At 39.4% G+C, this 12,066-nt stretch overlaps 2 non-coding genes across 2 annotated transcripts; one reads left to right on the top strand and one right to left on the bottom strand.

The window, feature by feature from the left end:
• Nucleotides 1-1,533: 1,533 nt before the first annotated feature.
• trnaq-cug (transfer RNA glutamine (anticodon CUG)) lies at nt 1,534-1,605 on the bottom strand. Its single transcript has one exon. It is a non-coding gene; the product is annotated as a tRNA-Gln (tRNA).
• A 4,506-nt stretch (nt 1,606-6,111) lies between these two features.
• On the top strand, nt 6,112-6,183 carry trnaq-uug (transfer RNA glutamine (anticodon UUG)). The gene has a single exon. It is a non-coding gene; the product is annotated as a tRNA-Gln (tRNA).
• Nucleotides 6,184-12,066: the final 5,883 nt, after the last annotated feature.

Raw genomic sequence — 12,066 nt, 5'->3', positions numbered from 1 at the left:
ACCTATCCCCAGGTGCATGTTTTTGGAAGTGGGAGGAAGTCAGAGTACCCGGAGGGAACCCATGCATTCACGGGGAGAACATGCAAACTCCACACAGAAAGATCCTGAGCCTGGATTTGAACCCACGACTACAGGAACTTCGTATTGTGAGGCAGACGCACTAACCCCTCTGCCACCGTGAAGCCCCAATTTGCATTATTGATATGGCCAAGTATATAGAACTACGACTTAAATGTCAAAATTTAAAGACAAAAAGGAAGAATAAATCTAAGTGTATGAGGGGAGAAAGTAATAACTCAAAACAGGACTAAGAGCTTGTTAAGAATTTGAACCCAGGGACTCTCACACCATAAGGGAAACACAAAAGACATCGCCAACTCACCCTGGATCAAGATTTCCCAAAAAATCTCATAAAATGTAAGCTTTTAATAGGGGACACAATCTGAAACTTAATTACATTATTTCACTTTTATACTTATTTAGATTCACTGACATGTTCATTCATAAAAGAACTAAGGGTTTTCATGCATAAATAAACCGAGGGTTTACGACCTCAGTCCTTGAACAAATAGAGCTTGTAAGTTGAGACACAACTGTATTTAATTTCAGACATACTGTATTTACTGATATCTTGAATGTGTGCTGTATAAAAAAGTGAGGGAAATGTTTAAAGTCACAAATGTAAAGACAAGTCTCCCATCCAAAGGCAAAACCTGGTAACTCACTTCTAGCTGATTTTAAGAAAACAAAGGAAAACCAATCTATCTTGATGCTATCTTACAAAGATCTACAAAGTCATCAAACGTATAGATGTTTTCTTGAGCTTTCATTTTCTTGCCGATTGAGCCATGGATTGAAACTGCCCTTTCTCCAGATATTTTATCCCAATTTACAGTGGGCCCCATTCTGCGTTTGTACATTGGGCAAGAGCCGTGTACAGTGTCCAGTTTTTATTTTGACCTCCACAGTTATCTGCCCAAAAGAGTATGCAAGGGGAAGAATCAAGAACAATACATTCAATGAAGGCGCTTGCAACGTCCTGGGCCAATCTTCCAAATATCCCCTCGTGCCATAATATCACATAATCAGGTTGACCGTCGGCCCCCATTCGTGCAAATGTCTCATTAAAGACAATAAGGCGACCGACAAAGAAGCTCCAATTGGTCCCTTGAGATACTAGGTTTTTCTGTTGTATCTACGCGGGTATGTGGTAGTTGCTAGGTCCTGCCATGCGCGTAACAGCTTACTTACGGAACAAATTACAATATGGCATATACTAATGTAAGCATATCACCTAAGAACTCCAAAATTATTATCAGCTCAGTTTTGACCAAAATTTAGTTACTGGGTTTTGCCTTTGGACGGGAGAAGTGTGTGTCCGAGGGAAAAAGTTGTGACTAAAAACAGGACTTAAAAATATATAAGGAGCGTCATTTGAAGCTGGACTACAACACTGTACTTTTAAGCCAAATTTGGAATCACTCCTTTTTTCATGAAACAATACTCAAAGAGAGGTAATACTGAACACTTTAATGGTTCCACCAAGACTTGAACTTGGCTCACTGGATTCAGAGTCCAGAGTGCTAACCATTACACCATTGGACCTGTATCTCAAGCAAAAAACCAAGTCATCCTGCAGTACTCAGTACTTGATTGATTTTAATAGACTTCCATTGACACTTTGAGTGTAAGTTGTCAGGAAAATGGAAGGAAACGTTCAAATCAAGTCCAAAGAAAAAAAAAGACAAGACTTGTGACTGTGTGTACGAGGGGACAGGTCATGACTGAAAACAGGAATTATAAACGCAAGTGCTTGTCCAAGTTCAACAACCCCGCCAACATGTTTGCCCAACAAATCTTATGAAATGTGAAATTTTAATAGGGGACATGATCTGAATTGTTGTCACACTTTTAACCAACATTTTTTAACGCCCTTTGAATACTTCATGCCTGAAAAATGGGTGAGGTTAAAAGTGCAAAGTTTTAACCCACTTTCAGATTGTGTCCCCTATATGTTCATAAATCCTGTTTTCAATCATGGATCTGTCTTTCGTACACACACTTGTTACATTTGTGACTTTAGACTTGGTTTTAAATTTTTATTTCACTTTTCCAGAGGGCACATAATCAAGGGATCAATGAAAATCTACAAAATCTAATAGTTTTTTTCTTAATTCACAAGCTATATCTGTTCTAGAACTGATCTTGTAAACCCTTATTTATTTAATTCACAAAAATGGTAGTGAATTTAAATTTTAGTTCAAAGTGTAACACAATTTCAGGTTGTGTTCCATATTAAAATCTCACATTTTAGGAGGTTTGTTGGGTAATCGTGTTGCAGGGTTTGTTGGTCTTGGACAAGTCCTTGTGTTAAAATTGTAATTCCTGTTTTCAGTCATGACTTTTCCCCTCGTACACACAGTCACAAGTCTTCTATTTACTTTAGACTTGATTTAAATGTTTCCCTCCATTTTCCTGACAACTTACACTCAAGGTGTTAATGAGATTTAATCAAATGTCATCAATACTGTTTACTGTTGGATCACTTTTTTCAACCTCTGGAGATGCAGGTTCCATGGTATAATGGTTAGCACTCTGGACTTTGAATCTTGTGATCCAAGTTCAAGTCTTGGTGGAACCAATTTGCATTAAATTAGTTAATATGGTACTCAGTAATAATAATTACATATGTTTTTATTAATCCCTTGAGTGTGTGATTTCTGAAAAAATGGTCAAAACCACTTTTAAAGTCACAAATGTAAACACAACATTGTGTAAGAAGGAACAATTTGTGACTAAACACAGGACTTTATGAACATAAAAGAGCACAATGTGAAATGGCAATAGAACATTGTACTTTTAGGCCAATTTAAGATGCAGGACTAGCAGACACCGTAATTGCCTGTGTCCGAGCTTGCTCTAGTGTAGTTAGTCAAGTGTTTTTTGGACATGATGTATTGTGTATTGTGAAATGATGAAATCGGCTGATGTATAATGTTGTATGTATGTCATGTTCGAAATAAACTAAGAAAAGAAAAGAAAGAAAGAAAGAAGTGTGACTTAACCAGTAATCTATGTTTCTAGATAGACTGATGGTGCCTTCCCAGTTAGAAGGAAGGAGGTCCCTCTTAAGCAAACCCGGTTTGCCCCAGAAAGAGGGCCAATTATCAATGAACGTAAGTCCCTGTTCTCTACATCAACAAGCCAGCCACTTGTTAAGCGAGAATAACCTATACCTCTCATAATTGCCTCTCGCAGGCAAGGGGCCATACACAAGTAATCATTTGTATCAAGGTGTCAATGAGAATCTTTTAAATGTCATTAATACTGTTTAATGTTGGATCACTTTCTTTTACCTGAGTTTACGCAGGTTCCAAGGTGTAATGGTTAGCAGTCTGGACTTTGAATCCAGTGATCCAAGTTCAAATTTTGGTGGAACCATCTTGCAGTCTTTAAGTGGCATTATTATCAATCAATCAATCAATGTTTACTTATATAGCCCTAAATCACTAGTGTCTCAAAAAGCTGCATAAACCACAACACAAACCACTACGACATCCTCGGTAGGCCCACATAAGGGCAAGGAAAACTCATACCCAGTGGGACGTCGGTGACAATGATGACCCAGTGGGACGTCGGTGACAATGATGACTATGAGAACCTTGGAGAGGACGAAAGCAATGGATTTTGAGCGGGTCTAACATGATACTGTGAAAGTTCAATCCATAATGGATCCAACACAGCCGTGAGAGTCCAGTCCAAAGAGGATCCAACACAGCAGCGAAAGTCCCGTTCACAGCGGAGCCAGCAGGAAACCATCCCAAGCGGAGGCGGATCAGCAGCGCGGAGATGTCCCCAGCCGATACACAGGCAAGCAGTACATGGCCACCGGATCGGACTGGACCCCCTCCACAAGGGAGAGTGGGACATAGGAGAAAAAGAAAAGAAACGGCAGATCAACTGGTCTAAAAAGAGAGTCTATTTAAAGGCTAGAGTATACAAATGAGTTTTAAGGTGAGACTTAAATGCTTCTAATAAGGTGGCATCTCGAACTGTTACCGGGAGGGCATTCCAGAGTAGTATTGGAGCCCGAAATGAAAACGCTCTATAGCCCGCAGACGTTTTTTGGGCTTTGGGAATCACTAATAAGCCGGAGTCCTTTCAACGCAGATTTATTGCCGGACATATGGTACAATACAATCGGCAAGATAGGATGCAGCTAGACCGTGTAGTATTTTATAAGTAAGTAGTAAAACCTTAAAGTCACATCTTAAGTGTACAGGAAGCCAGTGCAGGTGAGCCAGTACAGGCGTAATGTGATCAAACGTTCTTGTTCTTGTCAAAAGTCTAGCAGCCGCATTTTGTACCAACTGTAATCTTTTAATGCTAGACATGGGGAGACCCCAAAATAATACGTTATGGATCCCTCGAGTGTGTGATGTCTGAAAAAAGGAGATACAAGTTAAAAATGAAGTTCACAGTCAAAAATCTAACCTGCGGGAGAGTCGTCAGCTTGAAGCGTCCCTCTGTCTCAGACTCTCTCGCCATCAGGTGACATGAGTGCATGTCTGTTTGGACTTAGCTTACGAATTTATCTTGCCTCTGATTAGCCCGTCTGTAATGTTTCACCCTAACCTTAGCCAATCATCATGGATTTTCGTATGGATGTTATCAATCATCCAGGTCATTGTATTTTCTCTGTACGTTCTCTCTCTCATTTTCTCTCTACGTAGCTTTGATGTAAGCTACCTCGCTACATGAGTTTAAAAGTAGCTAAGCTCCACGAAAAGTTACTCGTAAAAAAATGTGCTAAGTAACCGCCAAGCTACTGGAAAATGTCGTGGAGCTATGTAGCTTAGCTACATCTAGCTTGTTACTGCCATTACTACATATATATAAATATATGTTTATATATACCACGTCCTGAAACAAGATTGTCCAACAAATTTCATGAAATATGAGATTTTAATAGGGGACACAATCTGAAACTTGGTTACCTTATTGCTGTTTAAAAAATATCTAGTTTCACTGACATTTTCAGACATAGATGACCTAAGCTCAGTCCTAAAACAAACTGTGGTCATTAATCTAGGTACCATTGTTACTGATCCCTTGAGTATATTATGTTTAAAAAAATTGTTAAAATCAAGTCTTAAATCACAAATGTAAAACAACTGTGTGTATGAGGAATTCAGTTTTGTTTAGGACTCATAAGCAAGAGGGCTTGCCCGGGAATTGAACCTGAGATCTCTCGCACCCCAAGCGAGAACCATACGACTAGACCAGTGATTCTCAAATGGAAATATGTGTACTCCTGGGGGTACTTGAAGGTATGCCAAGGGGTACGTAAGTTTTTTTTTAATATTCTAAAAATACCAACAATTCAAAAATCCTTTATAAAGATATTTATTGAATAATACCTAAAAAAAATATGGATGTAAGTTCATAAACTGTGAAAAGAAATGCAACAATGCAATATTCAGTGTTGACAGCTAGATTTTTTTTGTGGACATGTTCCATAAATATTGATGTTAAAGATTTCTTTTTTTGTGAAGAAATGTTTAGAATCAAGTTGATGAATCCAGATGGATCTCTATTACAATCCCCAAAGAGGGCACTTTAAGTTGATGATTAATTCTATGTGTAGAAATCCTTATTTATAATTGAATCACTTGTTTATTTTTCAACAAGTTTTGAGTTATTTTTTATATCTTTTTTTCCAAATAGTTCAAGAAAGACCACTAGAAATTAGCAATGTTTTGCACAGTTATACAATTTAATAAAATGAGAAACTGATGTCATAGTGCTGTTTTTTACATCTTTATCTCTTTTTTCAACCAAAAATGCTTTGCTCTTATTAGGGGGTACTTGAATTAAAAAAATGTTCACTGAAAAAAGGTTGAGAATCACTGGACTAGACCAACAAGCCCTGCATACATGTTTGCCCTACTAATCTCACGAAATGTGAATTTAGGGGACACGATCTGAAATGTTGTGGTAAACTTTTAACCAACATTTTAAATTACTACCATTTTCATGAACAAATGTCAAACAAATCCGTTATATCCAATTAAGTACTCATTACTGCAAGAAAATTGTGGTTTATACAAAGGTTCCATGGTGTAATGGTTAGCACTCTGGACTTTGAATCCAGTGATCCAAGTTCAAGTCTTGGTGGAACCAATTAGCAGTAAATTAAGTTATATGGCAATCATTAATAATACTGTTATTACTAATAAAATATTGTGGAGAATTCATGTATGTTTAAGAGTCCTTTGTTTATTCATTGTCATGTTTTGATCAGCTAGTACTTTTCAATGTATATTCTGTATACCACTTTTTCTTTGTCTACAGAAGTCTGTATTGTTTTAGTCATTGGAATGTGAAAGGGATATATCAACGTGAGGGGCTGGAAAATTGGCAGAAAAATATTGACTAAGTTTGTATTTCCTGTATCTTCAGATGCATTTCCACAAGTAAAGTGAAGCTGAGCAGCAACCCCTGGTGTCGGTCGTGTTTATTAAATCCTACACACAACGCAGAGGAAAAGAACACTGGTTACACATGTAGTGGTACGCTAAAGAATCACTTAATTAAATATTCAAACACAGTGTTACCGTTTAAACTGAGTGTAATGTCACAGTGGCCAAATATTAACTATACTTTGTAAATAAAACCTCTGCCTGGTTTTTAATGAAAACTTTAGCTACGTTTCTATATTTTAGTGCTATTCATTGTGGGGGTACTCGGAGAGCCAGGTGTTTTCTGAGGTGGTACTTGCTGAAAAGAGTTTAAGAACCAATTTCCTAATTTATTTGGTGTTGTTTAATTCTTTGATAAGTTCTGTTTTTTGGTTGTTGTGTTTTTACCTCCAAAAAAATGACAACATTAGCCAGAGTGTGAGTTTCAAGAAGAAGAACCTGAAATGGTTTTCACTTTACAGGTGTGCTTGAAGCTCATCAAGAGAACGCCAAGAGTGTGCAAAGCAGTAATCAGAGCAAAGGGTGGCTATTTTTAAGAAACTCTAATATAAAACATCCATCCATCCATTTTCTACCAACATGTTTTCTGTTATTTCACCTGTGACAGGTCTCCAGCCGTCATCGTGTTGGTCGCAGTGACCATCGATGCAAGACGCATGATAGCAGGTTTGACTCCCATTTATTCTTTCAACAAACAAGTTTTCTTGCCAGTCGATCGTGCCAATTATAGCACGCTCTCCTTTCCTGCTCGTCGCGGCGCACCTTTCGGTGGCTGGTGGCTGCGTCTTCCGCGGGGTGGCATCTCGCTCTGGGTCGCTCTCGTCGCTCTCGTGGTCTTTGTTGCCGGTTGTCGTTTCCTCTCCTACTTCTGCCACGATTGCTCCTCCCTCTCCCCTTTTATGCTGCAGCAGAAGATGCAGGGATTGAGAGCTGGTGTGTTGTGTACGCACCTGACTCGGATGGCTGCAGTGTCGCTCCAAGCGTGCCCCGCCTCTCCGCTCTGCTGCATGCTCCGCCTTCTGGCCGCCATTTTGGTCAGGACCGCTGTTTGTCCTCGCCCGCTGTTGGCTCGTCGGCTCCGTCTCTCAATATCACCTTTTTTTGTTAAGTACGTAACTCCACATGTGTTCATTCATAGTTTTGATGCCTTCAGTGACTATGTACAATGTAAATAGTCATGAAAATAAAGAAAATGCAGAAAGTGCGTCCAAACTTTTGGCCTGTACTGTATGCCAAGTGTCCATTTACTTCATTCATAGTGTGAGGTAGAGGGTTGGCTTTTTTTAATGTGAGATTATTATCAGTTAGCAATTATACATCATAATTACAATTATTATCATCAATAAATCTACTGAGGGTTAAGCAATTCCCTGTCTTAAAAACTAGTGATGCATTTTTGCAAGGGGCAAATACGATTCAAACAACCTTATTATTGAAACTTTGACTTGGTTCATTTCATCAAACATATTTATGTGTCCTTAATTGAAATACTGTACTATTGAGAACCTGATAGTTGTTTAAGTCTCTAACTGTATGTCCATCCATCCATCCATTTCCTACCGCTTGTCCCAGCCAACAGTAGGAAAGGAATTCATATGGTCCCATAGTTTACCTGACACATAAAACGGGACGAATTTGGGACATACGCTGTCCTTTAGCCATTGACAGTAGTAGAACGTTGGATATTTTAAATTGTGTTTTGTGGCGATTTCAACTTTGACCACAGCTTCCGTTACTATGTGTAGTGGCACTTTCCACCATTTTTAGCAGACAGCATTGAAAAATGATTAACCCCTCACCTTCCTCTCACGGGACAAGAGCCATATGAATGAATCCCATCCCTACTGTACTACAAACTTGTGCTAGGTTATACCGGCACCATGTTTCAGTTGATTATTTCCTACACAAACGAGCAATGGGGAATTTTAGCTCACAACCTAAAACATTACAATTATCTGATAGACAGCTTGTGTCCCAAAAACGTGTACGCTAAAGCACTTTTGTTTATTTAGCATGTCCAATAAAACATACCCTATATGTAATGTAACATCGCACATCAATTAGTAGTATATTGGAATAAAAACATCACAAATATATTGTATGCGGTTTACTTGGTCTTTGTTATACTTAAAAGGACTCTGGGTTGTTATGGTTTGAAAAACAGTTTTTGTGAGAAACTTTTAGGCAAAAAGACTCAAAGTGAGTTACATTCCCTTGGTCTCCTCTGACCAACAATCCGACCCTCACCCCAATTTAGTTTTTTTCCAGAATCCCATCATGCCTTGTGGAATGTTTGAACAAGAGATAAAGTGCGAGAGTGGGATAAAAGAGAACAATATGAAGAATATCAAGTCCAGCAAAGACAGGCTGCGGTGTCGTCTGGAAAAAAAAAAAGCTCCGTCCATGTGGGATATGGTGTATTTTGACTTGTCAATTTTGGACAGCACAAAACTTTGGATCACGTTTCGGATGTGGAAAACACTCACTTTCTCAAGGTTGGAGATGACGGAAGTGTTTGAGCTCGCTGTCTGGTGGAGAGACCTTTCGAGGACGAGGTTTAAAAAAAAAAGGTAATTGAACAAGTTAAAGCAATTTGCTCATGCTTAATTTTTTCAAAACACATCGACGTCCCACTGGGGTGAGTTTTTCCTTGCCCTTATGTGGGCTCTGTACCGCGGACGTCGTTGTGGTTTGTGCAACCCTTTGAGACACTTGTGATTTAGGGCTATATAAATAAACATTGATGATTGATTGAGATATAATATAATAGTATATCAACAACAGCACCGGCTAGCTTATATTGCCACTGGTGGTTTGACAGAGCACATATATATTTTTAATGTCTATACTTTTCCCAAGTACTAATTATATAGAATAAAAATGTCTTGTCGGTTTGAGGAATTTGACTGGTGTGTGAGTGTGTGCACTTGGAAGAGGCACTGCTGAACGAAACGGGTGATGGCAGTCACACATAAGAGATATTTGTAGATTGCAATATGACTCAAGTAAAAAACACCAAAATTGTATACACGTTCCATTGAAAAAACAGAGCATTACATACGGCGCTCAAAAATCTAACAAAATGTTTTTGTACGACTTTTGAAAGCAATGAAGCCGCACCACAATAGGAGTATTATTATAGTACTTGTATAAGTTAGGACATATTATCTGGCATTTTGTTTCACAATATGCAAAAGCACTTGTCTTACCTTCTGGTACCCGCTGATCTCTATTTGGGATCTGCATAAGTCCTGAAAATGTAAGCTCGTCCGCTTTTGTAGTCGTCCACTTTAGTCCATATGCTTCTTCTTTTCCCCTATCTTCTTGTTATGTGACATTCATCCTCCGCTGTGGCCATTTCTATTATAAAGTAGTGTAAAGTTGCCCTGCGATGAGTTGGTGACTTGTCCAGGGTGTACTCACCTTCTGCCCGATTGTAGCTGAGATAAGCACCAGCGCCTCCCGCGACCCCAAAGGGAATACGCGTAAAGTTCATACTTATATATTTCAGTGAACTCGCCATGAAAGCGCAAAAATATACCGGTGAAGTGAGTTTACATTATTCACCCAAGGATCTTAAATTATTAGAGTTCCAGGACGGGACACATTTCCGGCGTTGTTGTTGCACTAGTGAGCCACGGACGAGGAGATGCTGCTCCGTTATTGATTTAAGTAAAGTCTGAAGGTCATTAAAACAGTTAGCGTCATCTTTTGACACTTCTTCCACTCCCGTTCTTGTACGCAACACCGCTACAACAAAGATGACGGGGAGAAGACGCTGCTGAAGGTGAGCCACATAAATAAGACCGGCGCATCAGTGTGACAATTTCTCACTGTCCGTGTTCAACTGACCACCAAAGAGTGACATGACGTCGAGTAGGTTGGGACTTTGCTTTATTTTTCAATAAGCCTTTGTGCACGTTGGGTCAATTTTCAGCTTTTCTCCCCACTGCTTGCTCCTCCAGTTGTATTTCAGCTCTCTGGCGTCGTCGTCTGCGTCTGGCTCTCTGTCGCTCTCTTCGTTGCTCTCTCTCTGCACTTGTCGGTTTTCCCCGTCCTTCTGCTGCCCGTTACTGAGGTGGCTAACCATGATGCGTGCAGTTAATCAAAGCAACAATCAAACAATCGGAAAATTCCCGTCGTATCAATTCCTAGATATGGTCGTAATTATACTAAATGCACTGGGCATAATAAACACAATATTATTAATATTGCTACTACGGATAATTTGATCAAAAATCCCTAAAACAGCCCACTACCTATAATATAGGTTTTTTAAACATAACATCATTGTCTCCCAAAACGTTGTTAGTTAATGATATTATCAGAGACAACAATCTTAACGTCATCGGTCTCAGCGAAACCTGGCTTAAACCAAACGACTTTTTTGCGCAGAATGAGGCATGTCCTCCTAACTTTACACATGCGCGAATTGCCCGTCCGCTTAAAAGGGGTGGGGGGGTCGCACTAATATACAACGAAACCTTTAACCTTAGTCCTAACATAAATAATAAATGTAAATCGTTTGAGGTGCTTACTATGAGGGCTGTCACACCGCTGCCTCTACACCTGGCTGTTATCTACCGCCCCCCAGGGCCCTGTTCGGACTTTATCAATGAATTCTCAGAGTTCGTTGCTGATCTAGTGACACACGCCGATAATATAATCATAATGGGGGACTTTAATATCCATATGAATACCCCATCGGACCCACCGTGCGTAGCGCTCCAGACTATAATTGATAGCTGTGGTCTCACACAAATAATAAATGAACCCACGCATCGCAACGGTAATACGATAGACCTAGTGCTTGTCAGGGGTATCACCGTTTCCAAAGTTACGATACTCCCGTATACTAAAGTATTGTCCGATCATTACCTTATAAAATTCGAGGTTCAGACGCATGTTCGTCAAACTAATAATAATAATAACTCCTATAGCAGCCGCAACATTAATACGACCACAACGACAACTCTTGCTGACCTACTGCCCTCGGTAATGGCACCATTCCCAAAAAATGTGGGCTCTATTGATAACCTCACTAACAACTTTAACGACGCCCTGCGCGAAACCATTGATAACATAGCACCGCTAAAGTTAAAAAAGGCTCCAAAAAAGCGCACCCCGTGGTTTACAGAAGAAACTAGAGCTCAGAAATTATTATGTAGAAAGCTGGAACGCAAATGGCGCACAACTAAACTTGAGGTGCACCATCAAGCATGGAGTGATGGTTTAATAACTTATAAACGCATGCTTACCTTAGCTAAAGCTAAATATTACTCAAATCTTATCCACCGTAATAAAAACGATCCTAAATTTTTGTTAAGTACGGTAGCATCGCTAACCCAACAAGGGACCCCTTCCAGTAGCTCAACCCACTCAGCTGATGACTTTATACAATTCTTTAGTAAGAAAATTGAAGTCATTAGAAAGGAGATTAAAGACAATGCGTCCCAGCTACAACAGGGTTCTATTAACACTGACACGATTGTATATACGGCGGATACTGCCCTCCAAAATAGTTTCTCTCGTTTTGAGGAAATAACATTAGAGGACTTGTTACAACGTGTAAATGGAATAAAAC

This window comes from Nerophis ophidion, linkage group LG04 (assembly GCF_033978795.1).
Source record: "Nerophis ophidion isolate RoL-2023_Sa linkage group LG04, RoL_Noph_v1.0, whole genome shotgun sequence".
Classification (NCBI taxonomy): Eukaryota; Metazoa; Chordata; class Actinopteri; order Syngnathiformes; family Syngnathidae; genus Nerophis; species Nerophis ophidion.
Note: the sequence above shows the minus strand (reverse complement) of the source record. Positions and strands in the feature narration are given on the sequence as shown.